This window comes from Cibotium barometz, chromosome 22, assembly GCF_041138505.1.
Source record: "Cibotium barometz isolate CiBa-2024 chromosome 22, ASM4113850v1, whole genome shotgun sequence".
Classification (NCBI taxonomy): Eukaryota; Viridiplantae; Streptophyta; class Polypodiopsida; order Cyatheales; family Cibotiaceae; genus Cibotium; species Cibotium barometz.
The window spans coordinates 23,064,026-23,074,232 of NC_141067.1; the positions used below are offsets into that span (position 1 = coordinate 23,064,026).

The window sequence follows — 10,207 nt, forward strand, 5'->3', positions numbered from 1 at the left end:
GATGTAGGGGAGAAGAGAGCTTGAGCTCTTGCAAGCACACACACACTCACAAAACCCTAAAAGAGAACACACAAGGTGAGAGGCTTAAAATCTTCTTCTTCTTCTCACACAACACTCAACACACCATATACAAAGATAAGAGTACACACAATATGAAAAGGTACTCAACCAAATACATACTAGGGTTCTCTATAGTGTGAACCCAACTAAATGAGCTGGCGCTATAACTACACAGCCTATCATCCCACTGGCTGCATATCACCCATGATCTGCTGCATAACAAACAACCTTTCATTATCCTCATTGTTTTTGCTTGAGGATGCATAGCTGTTTTGTTGCAATTTCCCATTTTGCATGTCAGCCTGCTTCTTATAACAATCTGCCTGCACATGTCCAGGCTTACAACAATAAAAGCATCCACGTGTATCATTATACTGCCTTTGCCAATTTCCATGACCTCTTTGACTCCCCCTACCTCTGAATTGGCCTCTTCCACCTGCGTGTTGTTGTTGTTATGATTTCTGGGACTATTGTTGTTGCTGTGGCTAGGCCATAACTCTAATTACCTGTTCGGCCACCTCCTTGGCCGTGTCCACGGCCTCGTCTACCTCGTCCTCTTCCTGAACTTGAGAAGGCCTGTTGCTCTGAACTGTTTCTGTATTATGAAGACTGTTGGTCTTCACCCAAGCTCTTCTCTTCTATAATCAACATAGACACCAAATCTGTGAAATTAGGAATGTTTTCCCGAGTCTGAATAGACGTCTTAAACGCCTTGTATTGTGGCCTGAGACAACGTAAATAGACTTCCACCTTATCATCATCATCTATTGAAATGCCAATAGATGCAGGGGATTCCACAATACCCTTGATCTTCAATGCATAGTCATTCACAGACGTACTCCTTTTCTCCACAGTGTGAAGTTCATTCTTCAACTGTATCTTTCGTGCCTTGGTATTCGTTTCATAGAGTTTTACCAAGGTGTCCCACGCCTCCTTGGGGGACTTGGCATCGTGTACGTGCCCGATCATGGTGTCGTACTATACTGGATAGAGAGCAAATACATAACTTTTCTGGCTCCTTGGCTCCAATCCTTGAACTCTTTCACATCTGTAGTAGTTGGATTGATCTCTGGTAGCTCCGGTGTCTCTTCATGCTCACCTTCTATGTAGTCCCAGAGTAACACTTTTCCATCAGGAAATTTGTCAACCTGAACCTCCAAGCATGGAAGTTGTTCTTGTCAAGCTTCTCAGCAACAATCTGGTTTATGCCATCATTTGACATCTTGCTAGACACACAAATTTACCAAAAACAGCACTGTGGTTTGTCCTGCACGCTGTATTTTCTACAGCGGTACTGTACTATACTCAAATGTCACAACCAATGACCTCAATGTGCATACATACACCCAATGGTAATTGTTTGACCTCCTTGTAGCACACACAATGTCTGCACAACCAATCTGTCTTCCTGCAGTTCTTAAAACAGAGTTCTACATAGAATCGATGACTTACCCGCACTGCTCGAACTTGCCTGCTTTTCGAAAAATAGAGGTCCTAACACGCCCGAAACACGTTTTTGGCCCAAAAAATTTTGTCCGTTAAAATGATATAGTTGCCCTATAGCTTTACTCCCGCGAAGAAAGCTCCTCAATCAGAGATCGTTTTTGCCGATGCATCCCGTAGAGCTCCCGACAAGGGTGTAGTCGCCAACACAAATAGGGGAGAGTAGATGAAGCTCTTACCCTCGTACCATTTTCTATGCTTCTATTGCTTGTAGCTCAGCCCTTAGCATGAACGAGGCTCTGATACCATGAAAAGATGCAGGGGAGAAGAGAGCTTGAGCTCTTGCAAGCACACAGACACTCACAAAACCCTAAAAGAGAACACACAAGGTGAGAGGCTGAAAATCTTCTTCTTCTTCACACAACACTTAACACACCATATAGAAAGATAAGAGTACACACAATATGAAAAGGTACTCAGCCAAATACATACTAGGGTTCTCTATAGTGTGAACCCAGCTAAATGAGCTGGCGCTATAACTATGCCAGTCTAAAGAATGGCTGCAGCCTGTCATCCCACTGGCCGCATATCACCCATGATCTCACCAACCATGCCAGTTGTGTAAGTGTAGGGCCTATCCCCCAGGGTCATCAGTGTCCACTACCTCACTAGATGAGCTCGATGTCTCAACAATGTAGAGCCGACATGCCTTCCTCATATTTCATTGCTTGCCTAGCTTGTCTAGCTGCAATCCCTCACATACGAGGTTCTCCCCTCTTGCTCGTCAGGACATGTATTCCTTTTGATGATGATATTGAGAGCAGGTTCTCACCTGTGTTTCCTCTCCATCTCTCTCTCTCACTCTCTCTGCTGTGTTTCCACTTTCCCTTCTTCCGCTGCACATTCTATCACTATAAAGAATGGCTAGAAAACAAAGTTGTTAAATGTAATGAATATTTTTCTAAAGTTTAAGTGGTGACATGCAAGTAGAGATGAGTAATGAATATTTTTCTAAAGTTCAAGTGGTGACGTGAAAGTAGAGAAGAGTAAGGAAAGACAAAAAATCACATGCACAAGAAATACTTATAAAACTATTTCTTGGAGAGGGCAAGACGTACATAGAATCTCACTGAAAGAGAGAATAAGATTAAAAAGTATATACTCTAAAGAATAAAGCATTCCGTATACAATGAATGTCACCTATAACCTCACGTTTGAGGATAACCTCACGTTTAAGGATGAATGCTAGCTACAATATACTAGACATGTGACCTTGATGTTGCTTCCTTGCATGTAGGCATCAATTATAAATGTATGATATCACTTGAGTAGTGCATGAGAGATGGATTTGTTATTAGGCCTAATTATGATGTTTTCTATCTATAGGTGTACAACTTTTTGCTTTTGCTGCTAAGTAGTCATCTTTAAAGTATGTAGACCTAGAAAGGAGAGAAATCATAGAACTAAGTTTCTATCACCTATTTCTAGAACCTCAAAAGCATTTTGCAAGACAATCGGTGGCTTGCAGAAAGGGACACTTACTAAGGCATCTTACTTGAAAGGTGCCCAGAAGACGAATGTTCAATGTGCTCACTATTTAAAGAAAAATGGGGCACATTTTGGCACCATGGGTGCATGATTTTCTAATATTCACCATGGACACACTATACTTAAGATCATCATGCCCATTGGTCACTTGCTATTGCTAGGTGCTCCTACTACTGATTCTTTATGGGATAGGCATGAATTCAAGTAGTGACCTATAGCACAATTTGTTCAAGCAATGACCTATGGGACCTATGGCACAATTTGTCTACTTTACCTGCCATAGCTAAGTTCTTAACAGTTTGTCAAGCAATGACCTATAGGACCTATGGGACAGTTTGTCTACTTTACCTCCCATAGATAAGGTCTTAAGAAGAGAAACACTTTGCACATCATTTGATGCACATTGAAATTCACCACATGAGATCATACTCTATGTTCAAATTTCAGTAGTAAAGCTTTAACAACTTTATACCTTTATACTTCACTCATCCAAAGCCTAATATGAGATTATTATAATGAAAATGGAAGGGATTTTATAAAAGCCTCCAAGGAAAATGGCAGGGACACTTCAAGATGTCCTAAAAATAGTGAAATTGGAATGACTATAGATCTAATAATCAACAAAAAAGACAGTAACCATATCATTTTCCGGTACAAAAGACACTAACTTCTCTCACTTAAGAGATACTCCATTTGTGGCGTGTGTTGGGAAATGGCTAGGCAGCCTTCATTATTGCTCAAAGGTACGCTCATGTGAGTATGCAACTTTCAATGCTGCCAAACACTTCCATGGCTAAATTTGAGAAGAAATATTGCTAGTTGGATGTCCAAATAAGTGATGGTGGGTACCTTGTGAGTGACTTCACATACACACTCTTTAGACATAAAATTGCCACCAATGCAAAGCCGCCGCAGTCAGTGACATCCTCTACACTCACAAACAAGAGAGCGTTAAAAGACTACATGGTAACTCATTAGCATTTTAGTAGATTCAAACATCAAAAATATCATGCATACAATGTAAAGAGCTACAATAAACATATACCTAAGCTCCTTAAAAGATGCATCACAAATATCATGCATACAATGCAAAGGGACAATAAGCACATAGCGAAGCTCCTCAAAAGCTGCAGCTCAGTATAATTTAACTCTGACATGAGCACTTTTTTGCTCATTTGTCTAGAATAGCAACAACAAGTCATAGCTATTGGGATGCTTATAATATCCAAGTATGGAGGATAGTGGGGTGGAAAAATAATGCAAACCTAGCAAGCTGTGAGGTAACAGACTCAATTCATGACACATGTTGAGTTACAACCTCTCAACAACAAGGAGAGTGAAAAGCTAAAATGGAGTGATATATGGGAATAAGTGTCTCTTTTGCATATTTTAGTTTCGTCTAATTGACCGGTCAAAAGAAGCTTTATTCTAAATACAAAGTCTTGAGAAAGCCATGTGACCGAAACACTTGGGTAATGAAGCATAGATGTTATTGGAAATTGGTGGCCACTTCCCTGGAGGTCACCCATTTGGGTAGTGTTCACACTACTACACGCTTAACCTCCACCACTCTAATCCCTTCCAAGCCACGAAGATTGGTGGAGGGATGAGAATAGCCCTAGTCTACTATTACTTATAGATGATCCCATTTCTTTGGGACTCTATGCATTTGGGATGTAGGCGACTAGGCCACGACCTTCCAACACCCTCCCTTGGCAGCTAGGATGTAGGGTACCCAGAGAGGCTTTGATAATACGGAGCTCAAAGGCTTCTCACACTGTGAATTATGTCACGGTTGGTACCTTTAGGATCTACCCACGCAATCTTCTTTTTGGCCCGTGATTACACTCAGCATGTCAGCAAGCTTGTCCATCTACTCATACACGCATTTGGCCTTCGTTCAGCTCCGTTGAGAGGAACTGGCAACAAGTATTGTTCACACCACTACGCGCTTAACCTCCACCACTCTAATCCCTTCCAAGCCACGAAAATTGGTGGAAGGGTGAGAATGGCCCTAGTCTTCTATTATTTATAGATGATCCCATTGCTTGGGACTCTATGTAGACGTCCAAGCCACGACGTTCCAACAGATGTATGAATGAGACTTTCATAACTCAGAGAAAAATAAAAAATCTAAAGACTACTATGGCCCTAGTCTTCTATTGTTTATTTGGGTCAAGGTTTTGGGATTTCCCCCCTATGGCTTTCGCTAGGGTCGCAAGGCAGTGGGGATTCCCTGAGATGTTACTTGCATTGATTACTAGGTCATTGAATTAGGCTACTCTACGTGCCCAGGGAGGTGACGTCTTAGGAGCCCCACTCTCCCTCGCCGCTCCACCAGACTCAACTTTGGAAGGGGTGGGTTTCCCAGCAACCCCCCCGCCCGGCAGCCTGGTGAGCATTGGCAATTCCCTCCTCGCCGAAGCATTGGACCCAACTTCTCCACCCACAACCCCACCACCTTCATCTGCCCGCTACATCACCTTTGCCTCTCCTTTGACCTCAGTTCACTCAAGGAGGTGGTGACACTGCTTCCGGTCGTAGCCCCCAATTTTCTTCACCCCATAGATGTCGTAGGCCCCGATTTTCTTCATGGTGCTGTTTGGCATGGAAATCAGAGAAGAAATGAGCAGTACAAGGTCCTCTATCTCAGCTCATCAAGAGCACGACAACTTCCCTCAACCATGGTGTAGTAATTCTTACCACACCAATAGTTTTGAAAACAGAATGCAGAAGCATGCCCATCACACAAAGTCACGTCCCTTCTCTTCAATGTCCAATAAGCATCATGGAATTTGGGACCTTGGTAGGCAGCTTGGAAGTAGAGTTTACAGCACAAAAAGACTCTATAATAATGTTTTAGGTGAAGAAGAGAAGCATCTTATGATTAGCTTGAAGAATAAGGATGTTTTCTACTTCAAGAGCACAGAGAGGACTAAAAACTCAAACTTCTGATTGTTTTTGACGACTCTTTGGGCAATTGAATGAATGAGACAGTTAATGGTGGTGTTGCACATAACACCGGAACAGGAATAATGAATGAGACAACTGCTGACATACCTCTTTATGAAACTCGGCAATGATAACCTAGCTGCTCTTCATCATCGTCGACCCTGCACAAGAAAGATCGGGTCAGAACACAGCAAACGTAAGGCCAAACCCTAATAAAGACCTGTCGCTTATAGCCCTAATAAAGACCTGTCGCTTATAGCCCTAATCGTCGGATCAATCAAGGCTCTAGACACGGTCGATGATTATGTGACCCTTAGATGAGCAGAAAACGCTCACCGCAGCAGCACCTCCGATTATGTTGAGTTAGTTATAATTAGCGATCGTTGACGACTCTCGGGACATGCCGTTGTTCTCCAACCGCCGTCTAGTGACTCATCAGATCACAAACGCATTAAGGGAGGGAGGATTCACACGCCCTCTTGGCTACTAAAAGTGATTCTCATTGTACTTCAAATTGTACACGAACAAGCGAAGTGCACGTCCACCTTTCAGGCCTAGTCGCAAGCCCGAAGTCGCAAATGTTGGCCCCGTGTGTGTGTGTGTGTGTGTGTGTGAACCTCTATTTGTGTGCGTATGGTGGGACAACGAGCAGATGTCACACCAATGATCCTAGGGCTTGAGACGACCTAAAATAGGAAATAGCAACCACGACACGAATTTTCCAAATCAAGTGCCGTATAATACAAACGACCTACGGTATCTTTTTTTATTTGAAAACGCTTTTTGAAAACATCACGCTAATAAATGTCTTCAAGGGACATGCGTATTAGTTCTCCTAATGAGTTGAGTCCATGGCTGATGCCTAATGTCAAGAAGGTTCCGAACTTTCATCAATTCCAACCCCAAGGCTCAACCACTTTGGCCGCTGAATATAGGTGGAACGGCATATTTATAAACTTGTATGTTTGCCTACTCCATGTAAAGAGAGTAACAGCCACCTACAATTGTAATAGGAGTTCTCTCAAACATCTTAACTAGAGTTTTTGTCCATGGGTAGTTGTGAATCCATATTAGGGTAAACATGAAATTTTAACTACGTGAGGATGCAACAAATAAAAGAAGAAAAGATTGCACACATCATTCAGATGATTAAACCCTCGGGGGGTGCACTATATGGAAGCCCCTCCTATGACGTGCGTTCAAGGGGTATTTAAAAAACCCCTTATCTGTGAATTTTGAGCTGATAAAACTACCCCTTTTTCTTTATAGACTTACGGGTTTTTTTTCCAAAGTACAATTAAAATACCCCTCTTGTAATTGTATTTCTGTAAATTTACCCAATATTTTGGATTAAAAAAACCCCACCTAATGATCGCACGTGGTAGACTTACATTTTTTGAGGTGCACCCCCCGAGATTAAACCATTAGCCATACAATGCATATGATAAAATTACAACCATTCAAGGATTAACTTTTGTTTATAACATATAGTCACTTTTTTGGTGCTCTTGAGATAGGCGTGATATGGTATTTTCCTTTATTATGCAAAGTTAAATGTTTTTTTAGAGAGAGAGAGAGAGAGAGATTAAACTACATGTATTTTATATGTGGCCCCCTTTAAATACTTATAATAATCCATCTTAACTTGCCAAGATTTGTGAAGCCTTAACAAAGAAAGCAGCTAATTGGGAAGTGAGGGAGGATAAGTTAGATTTAAGATGATGGCCATTTCGTCATAACTAAAGACCCATATTACAACATTTGTAATTTCTAGCAGCCCTAAAAAATCAATAATCCATCTTGACTTGCCAAGCTTTGTGAATACTTTATGATGAAAGAAGCAAGGGAGGATAAATTAGATTTAAGCTGATGGGAATATCGTAACTAAAGACCTAAATTACAACTCAAAGGCATAGCTTGTGACCCTAAAAAGTTATTAAAGGGACAAAATCTCAACATTACAAGACATTTGTTACAATTACAAGTCATTTATTATAATGATTGTGAGTTGATTTGGTTAGGAGTCACTGTCACCACTACTAAAAGTCTGAAGTTTGTAATTATGTGAATGAATCCCAGAGACTATGAATGTACACTACACATGTACAACTATCGTGGATGGAATACAATACAATATACTATTATGAATACTTGTCATCCTCACAAACTATGTTGTGGTGTTTACTAATGTGGTTATTATGAATGGGTAAAAAATGGTTATAATGCAAACGACAAGTCTCTTAGTGGTTAGTATTGATTGAAACCCCATTCACTCAACCAATGCTTAGCGTGAAACTCGATTTCTCGAGGGATAGTAACAAGTTGAGTCCAATCAATAAGAGAAACTACCCATCCATCCATAATTGGTTATCCTGCTAGGGAGTCTAGAGACAAGGTGGAGAGATTGCTAGTGTTTAACATCAAATGATTAGGAATCCCAAAGTGTAGGATTAGTAGTTTGTAAGTAAAGAATTGAGAAGGATGAAAGGGAAAGAAAGGAAGAAGATAAGCAAGGAAGAAAGAAGACATAAAGAAAGCTTACAAGGAGAGAATTCAGAAACCTGGGAAGGAAGGACGAAGATAAATAAAACCTGGGAAGGAAGGAAGAAGATAAATAAAGAAGAAGAATAAAGAAGAAAGATGACATGAAGAAAGCATACAAAGAGACAATTAAGAAGGAGAGAAAGAATCCCAAAAGCATACAAAGAGAATAAGAAGGAAGGCAAGCAAAAATAAAGAAGATAAATGTATGAAAGTGGAAGGTGGCATTTGGGTGTGAGAAGATGTTAAAAGATGTGACGCTCTCACTCAATAATCACAATACACTTCAAGAAAAATAGAATTTTGCACAATCTTATTTGAGGCAGAAAGACAACAATTTTGTATATATCAAGAAATCTTACAATAATCTGGTATAACGTACTCTTGAAGGAAAGAGTTCGAACCACCCGCGAGCTATGTCACTCGCACTCTCACTCTCATGAAAATCTCACACTCACACTCGCACTCGTACTCTCAATCTCACTCTCAATCTCCTCTTTGATTTTCTGTGTATTCATCTTGTTCACATCCAAAAGCCAAAATTAGCCCTCTTAGAGCTTTCTTGATCCACGTGCAATATTTTTGGCGATGTCGCCCTTTTTGGAAAAAGCGTGTTCCGGAACCTCTCTTCATACACTAGGAAAATAGTCCTTTTTCATGGTGCACCATTTGCGCCTCGGCGATCCGATGAGGATGCTCAATAGCTCATCTTGAACATTGAGTCCTTCTCTTTGACTTTGTATCTCTTTGCTCGAGGCTAAATCTTTGTTCTTGACCTTTGTTTAGGACCTGCAATGTCTTGACACGAAAATCTAGGCATATTTTTAGCACAAAATCATTTAAAACCCACTTTGGAGTCACCAAACGGATATGAAATAATGTGAGCTTATGGATTGGACGGCAAATAATGTGAGCATGGATGGGATCCTATGCATTTCGTCTAACTATGAATCTTTCAAGCACATTGATAGAACATGGCCAGAATTTAGTCAGAACCCCGTCACTTAAAACTTGGTGTTGGTCTCGATGGAATCAATCTATTTTCTCATAGATCAACTAAGTAGTCAACTTGGCCAGTGGTGCTAATCAATTACAACCTACCACCATTTATATCCATAAAGAAGGAGCATCTAATATTGAGTTTACTAATGCAAGGTACATGCATAAGCAACATGGTCTAAAATTGTATCCACCCGATATGTTTATACTTCTTAAAAACTCTGACTCGATATAACACTTCAATGTAGGAAAACGATAAGTCAAAGACATCAGTGTGTACCTAGCACCACTCATTTTAAAGATCTACAACAACTTTGGAAAGGGATAAAAGTGCTTGACATGTCCAAGCCTACAAGAGAATGAGGCTTTGAGGTTCGCGGCATTCTAACATAGACTATTCTGACTATCCTGCCTATAGTTATTCTTCACATACATGATTGTAGTTACTTTGTTTGGATTTGAAGTGACATGAAATAACAATTGCACTAAGACTTTGATTGTTCATAGGTCTATCAACAAAGGGGTACAAGGCATGTCCACCATGCGGGGATTGGCTATACGATCAAAATATAGCAAGAATCTTGGCAAAAATATATATCTCTGACATAGAAGATTTCTACTGAAAGGACACATTGCATTCAAATGAAATGGCAAGACATTTCAA

The 10,207-nt window shown here is 40.6% G+C and overlaps 1 long non-coding RNA gene across 1 annotated transcript in view; it reads right to left on the reverse strand.

The window, feature by feature from the left end:
• LOC147626429 (uncharacterized) overlaps window positions 1-6,369 on the reverse strand; it is a 32,009-nt gene extending 25,640 nt beyond the window's left edge. The window contains exons 1-2 of the long non-coding RNA XR_015268652.1: window positions 6,250-6,369; window positions 6,112-6,164 (exon numbers count right to left, since the gene is read on the reverse strand). This is a non-coding gene — a long non-coding RNA (uncharacterized LOC147626429). The remainder of the gene's footprint in view (window positions 1-6,111; window positions 6,165-6,249) is intronic.
• Window positions 6,370-10,207: the final 3,838 nt, after the last annotated feature.